The sequence below is a fragment of the Ursus americanus genome, chromosome 10 (assembly GCF_024610735.1).
Source record: "Ursus americanus isolate L20-20 chromosome 10, mUrsAme1.1.p, whole genome shotgun sequence".
Classification (NCBI taxonomy): domain Eukaryota; kingdom Metazoa; phylum Chordata; class Mammalia; order Carnivora; family Ursidae; genus Ursus; species Ursus americanus.
Window position 1 is genome coordinate 57682597 of NC_142136.1, and position 12911 is coordinate 57695507.

A 12911-nucleotide genomic window follows, 5' to 3' on the forward strand; every position below is an offset into this window, starting at 1 on the left:
CTGAACTTAGAACATAGTTTATGTCTATTTAGGGATGTGAGATCTGGACTGATGTAAAAATTTGGACGTGCTTAAATATATCAATATGTAATATCAGATGATGAAACAGTGCAGTGTTTATAGCTTCCTGAATTGTCAGTGTAGCTCTGTCTCTGTTTCTGTTTTACTTGTCATACTTGTAGTAAATAGAACAGGTGTGGTTTTAAATGTTCAGGACTGGGCTTTTTTTTTTGACTAGCTGGACTGTGTTATCACATGTGGCTTGTCAGTTTACAATCAATTAAAATATGAGAAAACTGTGAGACATATTGGTTAGTATGACTATACTAAGTAGAATTTAATCTAGTAGATTTATTTGGTAGGTATTTTAATATATCGCAGTTACTACTGTGACCTTTGGTGTGTTGTAAACAGCTGTTGTTACTATATAGCATTAGAAGTGAACCTGTGGGGACTGGGCTTAAAAGATACCAATTTAGTGGTATAACTTGGCAGTTGCCTATTTGAATATCCTGCTACCACTTTGAATGTTATTCATTTGCCCTCTCTCATTAAAGTAGGTTGCGTAACATATTTTAAAAAATTCCAGCTATGTGAACTGGCTAGTCTATTTATTTATTTCTAAAAAGTTAAATGGTAGTTAATTGTGATTTGTGTGTCATTTCTTTTTCCCCATTGCTTTATTTTCTGCTTGCTTAAATAAATGAAGGAATATTCTGGATTTTGCCTCCTCCACTTCAAATTTAGGGATATTGTGAAGTGAAATTATGACATTTGACTGTGGAAAGGTATATATTTGTACCCTGTTACCGGGTTTCTCTCCTCAGTGTCTCCTTCTGGTTCAGATGGAATTATCAACTTATATCCAGGTCTGAGGAAATAAACACTGACAGAGAAGGGTTCCAGTCCTCCATTTTCTGAAATGTTACATTGCCTGACATGAACGAATACACACCACACTCTGGTACCCTGTACCAGTGAAGGTATTTGCATAGTTCCCAACTAAGAGAGAACCCTGTGAGGAAAAGATAGGTCCAAGCCCCTTGAGCTTGAGGATGTATTGTGACAAGTCCCAGAAATAGTTCACTGTTGAGATCCAGAATTACATGTTTGACATTATGAAACACAGAGCCCAAACAAAGTTTCCATTAGCAAGGGTAAAAGTACCTAATACTCTGTTCTATCAAACTTATCTGATTAATGAGAGAACTGAATGTTATGGATGTTTTTGTTTGTTTGTTTTGGTGTGTATGTGTGTATTTATGTGTAGAGGGTGCTGAGAGAGAGCTAGGCAGTGTGAGAACAGTCTGGGGGTCTACTCCCACTGTGAACAACTCAGGTTTCTCATCTGACCTTGGTAGTCTTTGACAATCACTTAGCACAGTACTTGTTTCATAATAAATGTTCTGCTTCATAGCTGCAATAGAAATCGATCCCTTTGCCATGTGGTCACCTCCCTCTCAAAACCCCATTTGGTCTTTCATCCTTGGATTTGGGTCACAACCTTTGGGGAAGGGTAGAAAACAAAAACAAAAACAGAATTGGCAATTATCCCAGTGATCTAGATTCTAATTAATTAGGGTCTACTTTTTCCCCACTTTTTCAGGGGAATTGTGCCTGTAGGCATTTTGTGGGAAGGATGCATTTCTTAATGAATGACTCTACCTCAAGGTTTTTTGGATCCAGGAGGGAATATAAAAAAATAATTAGCTGCAAGGGGCACAACTGAAAGTATAAGATTTACACTCAAGCCAAAAATTTTATTTGCATATTAAATAACAGAGTCATGCTTGATGTCTCAGAATCTCTAGCCATCATAATCAGTAAAGAAAGTGAAACCAGATGTTTTCATTTAAGCTTTGAATTGTGTTACTATTAAAATAAAAATCAAGTTTCTTTAAGATTCCTTCTAGGTACAATCTAGTCATTTCTTTAGATAGACTTCTCTGAAAGGCCAATTGGTTTTTTTGAGAGTGGAATCTGGTATTTTGCTGAATTTAACAATTCTCTGTGAAGCTACATACAAATTTTGTCCATTTGCCATTTTGCTGTACATTTCTTAAAGTGCTATTTTTGTTGTGGTTTCGCTGATTCTCTTCCAAAACATAGCAGCATCATGTCATGGAAAAACACCGGACTGGGAGAATCAATTCTCGTCTCAGCTCTTCCGTTAAATGAAAAGATTTGAGCTTTTGGAAAACCGCTTTAACTCTTTGGACCTCAGTTTCATCAGCTGCATCAGTCTGCTATATAAAGTCCCTTCTTTCATCTAACATTTCAAGTCTGTTAGTACGTGCACATCCTAGTAAGCGCAAAGGATAGTCATCTGTAGAAATTTGACATCTCAAGCTTCAGAGTAACATTGTGAAATTAAAATGAATGTCAATGTTGGTAGAAAGTGTAAGTCTTAACGTTAGAAATACAAATACCATTAACTTATTGAACTGACAATTAAAAAGTTTAATGTATTAAGAATAATATTTACTGTTCTTCTCTCTTATACTAATAATCTGTGTTCATTGCAGAAAATTGATGAAATTCAGAAAAAAAGAAAAAAGTAATCTTTATCTTATCATTTAGAACTAACCGGTAATAGTGGAGGTATTTTCATTCCTTTGACTATATTTCTCTTATGTTCTACACCATATATGATTTATTTTTTTTTACAGAGTTGGGATCATATTGGTTGGAGCTATGTTGTGTCATGTTTTTCTTTTTCACTTGAGAAAATACTGAGTTGCTTCCCATGTCCTTATTCTCAAACATGATTTTTTAAAGCTTTTTATTTTTGTTTTTGAACTATAAGGCAGATACTTGCTGAGTTTAAAGATTTAAGCAATAATTAGTTTTATAAAGCTGAAAATTAAACTTTCTCTCCACGCACTGTGACCTCACTCATTCTCAGTCACATTCATTGGAGGTGACTCCATTTAAAGCTTAGGGTATATATTTAATGGTCATTAAAAAAAAATGGAAGTATGTAAATGTATACGACTATCTGTGATGTGAGAGTGTTTCCTTTAAATGGGGTCATTTCATTCATACCACTTTCTACTACGGGATTCTTTAGGTAGCATCACTGGGTGGGTATTTTCTAGTCCGTGTACCCAGCCAGAGTTGTCTCACCTCAGTGGCTACACGGTGATCCCATCCATGGATGCTTGTTTCTATGTAATTATCTCCTACTGCTGGACATTGTGGTTGATTTGAAATTATTTTATTTTGCTTTTAAACTTGTTGCATAAATATTTTGTCCAAATCTTTGGGTGCATGTTTGTTTATTTCCCTAGGATAAATTTTTAGATGTAAAATGACTGGGTGAAATGTTATATACATGTGACTCTTGGTACGTATTGCCAGTTTTCCTACAGAAAGGTTAGCCTGGTTTACATCCCAGCATGCCATGTAAGAGAAGCTCTGTCCTGCCCTTTTACAACTTTGAACTAGCCAAAATTTAAGGCAAAATTTTCATCATTATTGCACCAATTTTTACCTCAATTCTAGTCTAGGACATTCATTTCAAAGCATAGGGAAGAAAAGTGCAGTTGACCCTTGAACAATCCAGGGGTTAGGGGCCCTGACCCTCCCCCCACACACATAGTCAAAAATCCATGTGTAACTTTTGACTCCCCTGCCACCAAATTTATCACTACTAGCCTACTGTTGGCCAGAAGCTTTATTGTTAACATAAATAGTTGATTAAGACATATTTTGTATGTTGTGTGTATTATACTATATTCTTACAATAAAGTAAGCTAGAGAGAAGGAAATGTTATTAAGAAAATCATAAGGAAAAATACATTTATAGTGCTGTACTGGATTTATTGAAAATATCCACGTATAGTAGACCTGTGCAGTTCAAACCTTGTTGTTTAAGGGTGAACTGTAATTCAGATTCTCTGGTGCCTTGATCACCTTTGATTCCTCTGGTGAAACTTTGTAAAGGACCCTTGGGAATTTTAAGTTCTAATATACAAGATTTAAATTTTTCTTTAGTGTGATGAACTCAGATATTAATAATTTACATATTTCTTCCTTTAACTTTCAAACTGGCTTGCTTAGATTTTCTCTCCTATTGAAATATAAAGCCCTTTAGTAATGATAACATATTAAAGAATACTGTCATTTATATTCCAGTAATTAGAGTCTTGTTTGGTTGAGCTTCTAAAAATCCTCATAAGTGAGGAGGTGTAGGGAGTCCAAGATTGGAGGGTAGGGTGCCTTACCCTAGGGGGAAGGGGAACTGTTGGAGGAGGGAAAAAGGGACAAATGAAGATTCAGTGTGACAAATGGCAATTTAAATACAACAGAGGTTAAAATGACCAAGGTTCAAAGCCTTTTCTTAAGCACATAACAATAAAGGTAACCATGTGTTAGCCTTATTGAATAACACTCTTTAACACTTTGATTTTAGTGAATTGTAACCAAAGTTTCATCCAGTCTTTAAAGAAAAGTCATGTGTTACATTTTAGTTGAATGGTTTTCTGATCTTTAGATTTGAGACTCTAGAGATAGACCGAAGTTATTGCTATGCCTTTTTCTGAGGAAAGTGCTTTCAAATAGGCGATGTTTTGAAATACAGCCAACACAATTTTAATATAGCACTCTACTGTGGGGGCTCAGTTTATGACAATGGAATGTAGCAATAACTACTCACTAAGGAATTCAGATCGTGGTGTAATGGGGAGCAGGTTCAACACTCGACCAGGATGCTTGTGTTTGATTCTTGGCCCTGAATTACTTAATAGCCTGGATTACTCTGGGCAGGTATCGTCAATCATGACAATATAGGCAATCTAATAAACAGTGGTGTGACCACATTGCAGTTTGTGGTCCTAATATTCCATCCTCGTAAAGTCAGGTGGTCAAAATACACCTGGTTAAAAAGAATACCTGACCACTTAGCTCAGCTTATGCCATACAGACAAGCCTTTTTATTCCTCTTTGCTTGAGTTTCTCCAGCTCTAGCAAAATGTTGGTACCACTAAGATATGATCTAGAATTTACGACCTTGTTTTCCCTATTCGTATATTCAGTGAATATTTATTGAACGAGATTATATGTCAGGTTCTGTGCTACCCACTTAAATTTTCAGTGGTAGGTGTCAGGGGAGTCAGGCTGGAAGACACACAAAAGAAGCCCACCCCACATCTGGCATTCCTGGATTCTGCATTACAATGCAAATGCCTTCAGCCTGTGGAGAACATTACCCCTGGCTTCACTGCGGGAGGTAAGGGCCCGTCTTTTCAGTTAGCATCTGAACCTTCTTTCAGTATGCAGAGTTTCGAAGGGAGAAACAAATGTTAAATTTGGATATTAAAACTATTCATCTCCCCATCGATCTTGATTCCTGAATTTCATTATGGTAGTAATATCTTTAGTCATTTATTTCACAGATGGCAGCAATTTGTTTTTGATAAGTAGCTCAGTACATTTTCAATCAGTGAAAGACCAACTTGTCCACACAACCGGTTGGTAAATTAAAGACACATTCCGAATACACATTCATACATACAGTTCACAAATGTATTCAGGAACACGCATATAACTTTTAAGGCACCCTGCCTTGGTCCTTAAGAATAGAATTTAACCTACAGTTGACAAATACAAACTTAACCACATATATTTGGGAAAAAGTATGATGTAAGAAAAAAAAGTTCCGAGGCTGAATTGTGGTATTTAAGAAACGAGGACTTGTAAAACACCCTACTTTGTCTTTGTGAAAATTGACATAATAGAAGCGGCATCTTGCCAACGTATATCTAATCAGTATTTAGCCTTACTGAGGCCACAAACTAGGGAAGGGTTCATCTTCAATCTCGCAAAACCCTTTTTCTTTCTTTCTTTCTTTCTTTCTTTCTTTCTTTCTTTCTTTCTTTCTTTCTTTCTTTCTTTCTTTCTTTCTTTTTCTTCCTTCCTTCCTTCCTTCCTTCCTTCCTTCCTTCCTTCCTTCCTTTCTTTTTCTTTCTTTCTTTCTTTCTTTCTTTCTTTCTTTCTTTCTTTCTTTCTTTCCTCTTTTTTTTACTCTTGTCGTAATCAAGAGTAAACAGTTAAACTTCATACATCTGAATGCATTTATTCTTGGATTCTTATTTAATAAAGATTGAAAAAAAACTTGTAAAGAAAACTCTTGGTGTATTTTGTGTGGCACATCCTTTGAGGCACAGGAACCCAGCGTGCTCTAAGAAACACTGACATTTGCAGGGCTTTCAATCCCGTGGGGTTTAGATAAATAATACAAGGCACATCTGACCATCTCAGGACAAGGAATGTTCTTCTCAGGCATTGATTATGCTCTATGTCTTGTTGAAATCTTGGAATAGAGTCAAACCATGTGTCTTGGTGTGTGACTTTAACATTTGCATTCAGCATTTATTAGCTGATGAGTTACTGGAGATTTGCATTCTTCTGAGTCAGCCAATATTGATATTATCTAGTTGTTTTATTGCAGTCTAAAATTATACTGAAGGGTGCCTTGGACAGCATGTTTTCCAAGTGTTGGGCAAGATTGATGTTCACAAAACTTGCAGCTGAATGTAATGCTATCCAATGCTAGTCTTGAAAACACAAGGGCTCTGCAAGAAATTGGGGAAAAATTTAGAACAACTAAGACTTAAATTTCCAAGACTATCTTGGTTTCATGCGTTAATTTCGGTATATCTTTTTCCAGTGTTCTGTTACCCCATCTCACCATCCCTGTTTAACCGTCCTCAAAACTGTCTCTCCAGTCCACTTTAATACCTTAACATCATGGATTTCATGTTTAGTGGTCCAGGGCTATTACATAGGAAAGAAAAAAATTGATCAAAAGGTTAGAAAAATAGGATTTATGAAGGTTAAAGGAACTGAGATTATTCTGGTTGGAAGAAGGAAACTGGTGGGTGGCTTAATAAAAGTTTTCAAGTGTATGAAGGGTTATTGTATGGAGACCGGTAACCAGCTGTTTTCCTTGCTGCTGAGAAGAGAACAAAAGGAAATGGTCTTTAATTTCAGCAGAGGTGGAGCTACGTTGAACATAGGGAAGAATTTCCCCAAAAAAGTGAGGTTTGTGAAGCATTGGAATGGATTATTATGGAATCTCTTTTTCTGGAGATGTTTGGAAATAAGACAGAAACTGATGTGGGAGGAATGGTTTAGATAGGTGGACCCTTGCTTAACAGAATGGAGGGTCAACCAGATGGCCTGTGGAATCTCTTTGCTGGTCCTTTGAGTCTACACCAAACCAACTGGACCTCAGTTTGACAAGGTACTAAGTGCCAGGTTAGTTCATGCCTTCAGCTGTTTTAGCAGCAGCTGAGCCACTGTTCACTTTGCCATGGGCTCAATTTTTAATTGTATGGTGGGAAGTAGTGATTGGGGTAGCGGTGGATAGGAGATAAAGAATATGGCCTTGTCACAGGCTAGAACATACATAGGCACTCTTTAAAGAATTCTGAGTGAATAAGAGTAAGGTCTATGAAGTGTGAAGGGCCCTTGTAATTTCTCTTTTTTTAGAGCCTCAAATAGTTTTTTTCTTCAGTAGTATAGCTTCTATGTGTTCATGAGAACTGCTTCTTCCTTTAAGATTTGATATATAGAAGCATGTATATATCTCTGAAGGAGTGTTCCACTTAGTGCGTATTAATAAAGTAATTACAATTACAGGATTTTGGACATGACTAGAATTTTGGAGAGACCATTTAGTGGAAGTTTTTCTAACCTTATTAATAATCCCCAATTTATATTGCCATAACAGTAATAAGTATGTAATTGTTAATAATACCACAAGAATTTACATTTTTAAAAATAACTCAGTGTGTTATTTTTGTTAAATATGCTGTTAGTACAATACTTTCAACTGAACTGAACTTTTTTTTTTTTCAAATTTAGTTCAGCATTTAGACACCACCCAAGAGCTTTGACAATATTTAAGTATTGTTTTAAGTATAAAACTTTGGATACTGGCCAATACAATATTTTTGGTTGCTTTAAACATGATTATTGCAATAGAATTACAAGAAGGGGTTGATTTAATACTAATTGCTGATTATGAAAACACACACACACACACACACACACACTAAACCAAATGTAAACTTTGTTTCTGAGCTGTTAAGATGAGAGATTATACTACTGCAGTTTTTAGAGGTTTTTCTCTTTCAACTATTCTAAGAAGTTTTGAGATTAAAACTGTTTTAAACTTTACTTCTGACATCATTCTACAAAAATGTCATTAAAGAGAATGAAAGTAACTTTTTACTCTGCAGCATCAGACTAATGAACATGGTGTATTCTTTCTCTCTTAGTCATTTCCTTTAATGTTCCATTCACAAAGATTCATAGGGAAGCAACTGCAGCAAGGACGTGCTTTGGCAGGCAAGGAAGGGACTTATGCTCAATCTCCCACCCTACTCTCTAGCTTTGAACTATTAATGTAAAGCCCAGAAACCTAAACTCTTACCTTTCCCTTCCCCAATAGGGGTAACCAGACCTATTTATATTAACCTGGTGAATGTCCAAAAAATTAATAGTTAGTCCGATATTTTTAGGGCTTCCTAAATTTTCTTTGTTCTTACAAGATATTCAGGTCTATAAAACCTGATTTATTCTTAGGAACACCCTTAGACTGCTTGAAGTTGGAATTTTCATCTGAAGAATATAACAAATGGGTGAGTAAGGGCAAGACACTGGAGAGAGCTTGATGCTTCTGGCCCAGGTTCACAATAGTTAAGTCAGCAGGTCTTTCAGCTTTGCTTAACAATGGCAGCTTGAAGCTCGGATTTGGTCAATAGTCTGTTATATGCCTTCTCTCTCATCAGAAAGGTCATATGTTACAGAATATTTTTTCTGCTTTTAAAAATCTACTTGCAGATTATCCTGATTCCTTGAAACAACTTTTGGAAGGAGCAAAGCTAGAATGTTTGATCCATCTTATGGGTCCTTGGTAGGGTTCAAGGCAAGCACACACACACATACACACACACTTAAGACTTCTGTGTGGTCAAGGGAGCTCGCTGTTCAGAGCTCGAAGTTGGACTAATAAAAGACACCAGACTACAGTACTTGCTTTGTTTGTTCTGTTGGACTCAACCAAATGTCTTCAAGTTTCGTTTTCAATTTTTATGGTGAAAACTGTGAAAGCAAGGTATTTGCTTCCTGCTGGGATTTGATTCCATCTTAAACACCTGGAGCAGAAGTTTTATACAGAGAAAGCTGATGCTTTATGATGCATCTAGTACAAGGTATAAAAGTGTAAATTAATCCAGTAAGAGTAAACAACAACATAACAACAAACACTTATACTATATTCAAAGGTGAATACTTAGTATACCTCTCACAATAGAAACCCAGACTTTTAAATAATTGTTCAGTGCATTTAAATGAGAGCTCTGTGAATGTTCTTTCCTAACAGTTCGAAGGCCTGATGTGGTTGTATGTTTACATTCTCTTGTTCATGTTGGCCTGATATTCATATATTTGCCGTCAATAGAATCATGAGAGAATTTCTAGCATGACTTCTGGTTTATCATTCTGTCTTATGGTTTCTCTATCTGTCTTTATGATGCACATCCTGTTGATTCTACTCATAGCAGGAAAAGGAATTATTTTGCATTATGATTGTGCTATTGATATACACTTGACACTTTGGCTGAGATAGTCATAATTTAGGGAAAGCTAAGAATATTTTAGCTTTTTAACCAAGCTATGCATTTGGCACCTGCTCAGACTAAAAACCATCTTGTAGGATTAAAGGGATGGGGAACGTTCATGGGAAATCATTTTTAAAGGAAAAGAGAATGATATATAGAGTTAAAAAGCAACATTATAAACTGTTAAAAGGTCAATATTTCAACGCAAATAACATCCAAGTTATATAAAAGCCCTGTGTATGATATGTTTATTATTATTAGTTTTTAGGCTTTGTAGTCTTTGGGGACTTTGCTGGCCTGGATTTCTAGTTTAGTAGAGTACATTCAGCTGCGCTGTGCACTTGAGTTCTATGAAACCGTTGTGCTTCATCTTTATTTACCTCATCCTTGTGGGCAAGCATCTGCTTTTGTGTCTTACATCTTAGAACTGCAGCTGGATTTCTGGAATTCTGTGGCTGTCTGGTATTTTCTTCTGCATATTAACATGATTAAATTGTGCCAATGGTTCTCTTTTTTATCCTTTCAAAACGAATATACCTCGGATATTTTTAGATTATAAAAGTGATATACTTACCTTGTAAACATAGTCAAACAGCGTAGAAAAGTATAGGTATCCCCAGTTTTGAAAGTTTGCTTTATGCCACTTTGCTTTTATGAAAGACTTACACTAGTACCTGTTTTCACTACCTGAAAGAAATCTGAAAAAGATTTTTGTGTTTAGGAAAAAAGGTGAAAAGCGAAAATAGCGTTCAGCATTCGTTTTGCAGCCACATGGAGGTAGTACATACCCCAAGAAGTGAGAGCGGCTCCGCAAAGCTCCTTCCCCAGAACTATGCTCAGCATCTCAACATCAAGCCTCCAGAGCTTTGAACTGTGTCTGTGGACGTGTGTGCTTTATCTTGATTTATTTTGTGCATCCATTAGCAAGATGTGTCCCAAAGTGTCAGGAAAGCCTAAGAGAAGTAATTTGTTGGGTCTGGGAATGCTGAAAAATTTTTCTGTGTAAATTAATGTTAATTGCTTCTTTGCTTCATTTCAGCTTATGAGAAGTTTCATGGGCATGCTCTACTTTCAGATAGTGGGGGAATCCTGTGTAGAGATGAACAACAAAAAAGCCCCAGAGATGATCACTGTTAATACGATAACACACTGGTGATCATCCTTACAGATGTCTCTCAATGTATACATATTCACATATAAATATATATAAGTAAATACACATGCACTTTTACATAAATGAGATAATACTATATGAACTGTTAATAACTATAGATCTAAATCATTATTTTAATGGATGCTTAATGTATACTGCATATAGAATACTGCCTGGCACTCAGTAGGCCCTGGCACTCAGTAGGCCCATTGACCAATTGTCGATGAATAAATGAACAATAATCCATTTAATTAATCTTCTATTAATGGACATGATTTATTTCCAATTTTTCGCCATTACAAGTTGCACTGCAATGAATATCTTTTTGCATCTTCTTTGTTCACATGTGCAATGATCTGTTTAAGGAAACTTCTGAGAAGTGGAATTGCTGGGTCAAACGTAGAAATATTTAACAGTTTGACAGAGATAAAGTTGCCAGGCTGGTAAATTTATGCTCAAGTAGTATCAGTTTACACTATCATCAACAGTACACAAAGGTATCTGTTTTACACATTTTCCTCTACATTCTGACTGGTGTCAGAGTTTTTAAAAATTTGCCATTCTGATAGAAAAATTGCCATACGGGGTTTTTTCTTTCTTTCTTTCTTTTTTTTCCCCCAATGCTTACATTATAAGCAAAGCTGAATATCTCTTTGCATATTTATTAGCCATTACATATTTCTTCCATGCGTTGTCTGTTCTTTGTCCAGCGGTTTTCTCTTGAAACACCAGAGACCTATTTTGTCCTGCTGAAGTAACTTAATTTTATAATTTTAAAACACACTCTGAACAGGTAACAAAATACTTCCTTTAGTTGAGTACATTGATAAGTGAACATGTGGAGCCATGGTTCTCATTTGTTAGAGATAGCGAAGAAGATAATTTGGAGATTTTACCTCTTAGTACAGTATCTTTTTGTCTGAGGACCACTACTAAAGTTTTAAAAAGATTTTTTTTTAAAAGATAATAGTCATTTGGAGCAAAGATTAGGTCGTCCAATATCTGGATTCCAAAAAATGGGAAAAAGATAAATTAGTTATTCATATATATTGAAATGACACACTTCATTTCCAACTACTAAACACAATGCTCACCTTTCTTCTGTTTTAGCTTCAGTATGCTTCTGAAATGTGTGTGTGTGTGTGTGTGCGCAACCAGAGAGAAAGTCATTCCTAACCTCATATTTAGTGTTGGGACCATCACTTTTTCAGTGAGGCATTTTTATTTTTCAGGCCCAAGTTGCTGCTGCCTAAATTCCTTCTGAATTCCCAATACCAATAAATTACAGAGGTTTTAGTACCCTTCCACGAAGTGATAAAAAAACGCTTATTTTTAAAACAGTAGGTTGTGTCCAAGGGTGTTAGTTTAAATTCTTAATGTCCAGGCCTAAATCCTGGAAAATGAACCTCAGTTTTTTGGTAATAATAAAGTGAACAGGCTTCCAGCAGGGAGATTTTGTGGCTTCTGTGACGTGCCTCTGTACTACCCTGTCTCTAGCCCCTTTTCCACTTGGCAATGCAGAGTCACCTTGCTCAGCCCTCCGGCCTTGCCCAGAAAAATGTCCTCATCAGTGAGTACTTGTGGGGTTTGGGTGATAAATATTCTAAAGGAAGGAGCGCCTGTTTCAATTCAAGTAGTTGGATTAGTCATAGGGATACTTAACCCATTTACGAATGGCAGAAACCTCCAGCAACCTTCTTTGTGTTCATCAGAGCATTTTGTACTCATTTAAAGGAAAAAATTAAAAACTGAATGCAAACCATGCAGGAATTGTTCAGTTAGCAGAGTTCTAATTTTCCTGAATACAAATAGTATAAGCATTTAGACACCTCTAAAGATGTACATTTTCCATAGAGTTTTACATTGTGGTTAAAATGTACATAACATAAAATTTACCATTTTAACTATTTTTGAGTGTATGGGTCAGTGGCATTAAGTACATTCATGTTGTGCAACCATCACCACCATCCACCTTTAGAACTTTTTTCATCTGGCAAAACTCCGTACCCATTAAACGCTAACTCCCCATCTTCCCTCCCCCCAGGCCCTGGCAATCACCATTCTACTTTCTCTGGACACTTTTTTGAGGGATGTTATATCTCTTTCTTTAAAAAAAAAAAAGGGGGGGG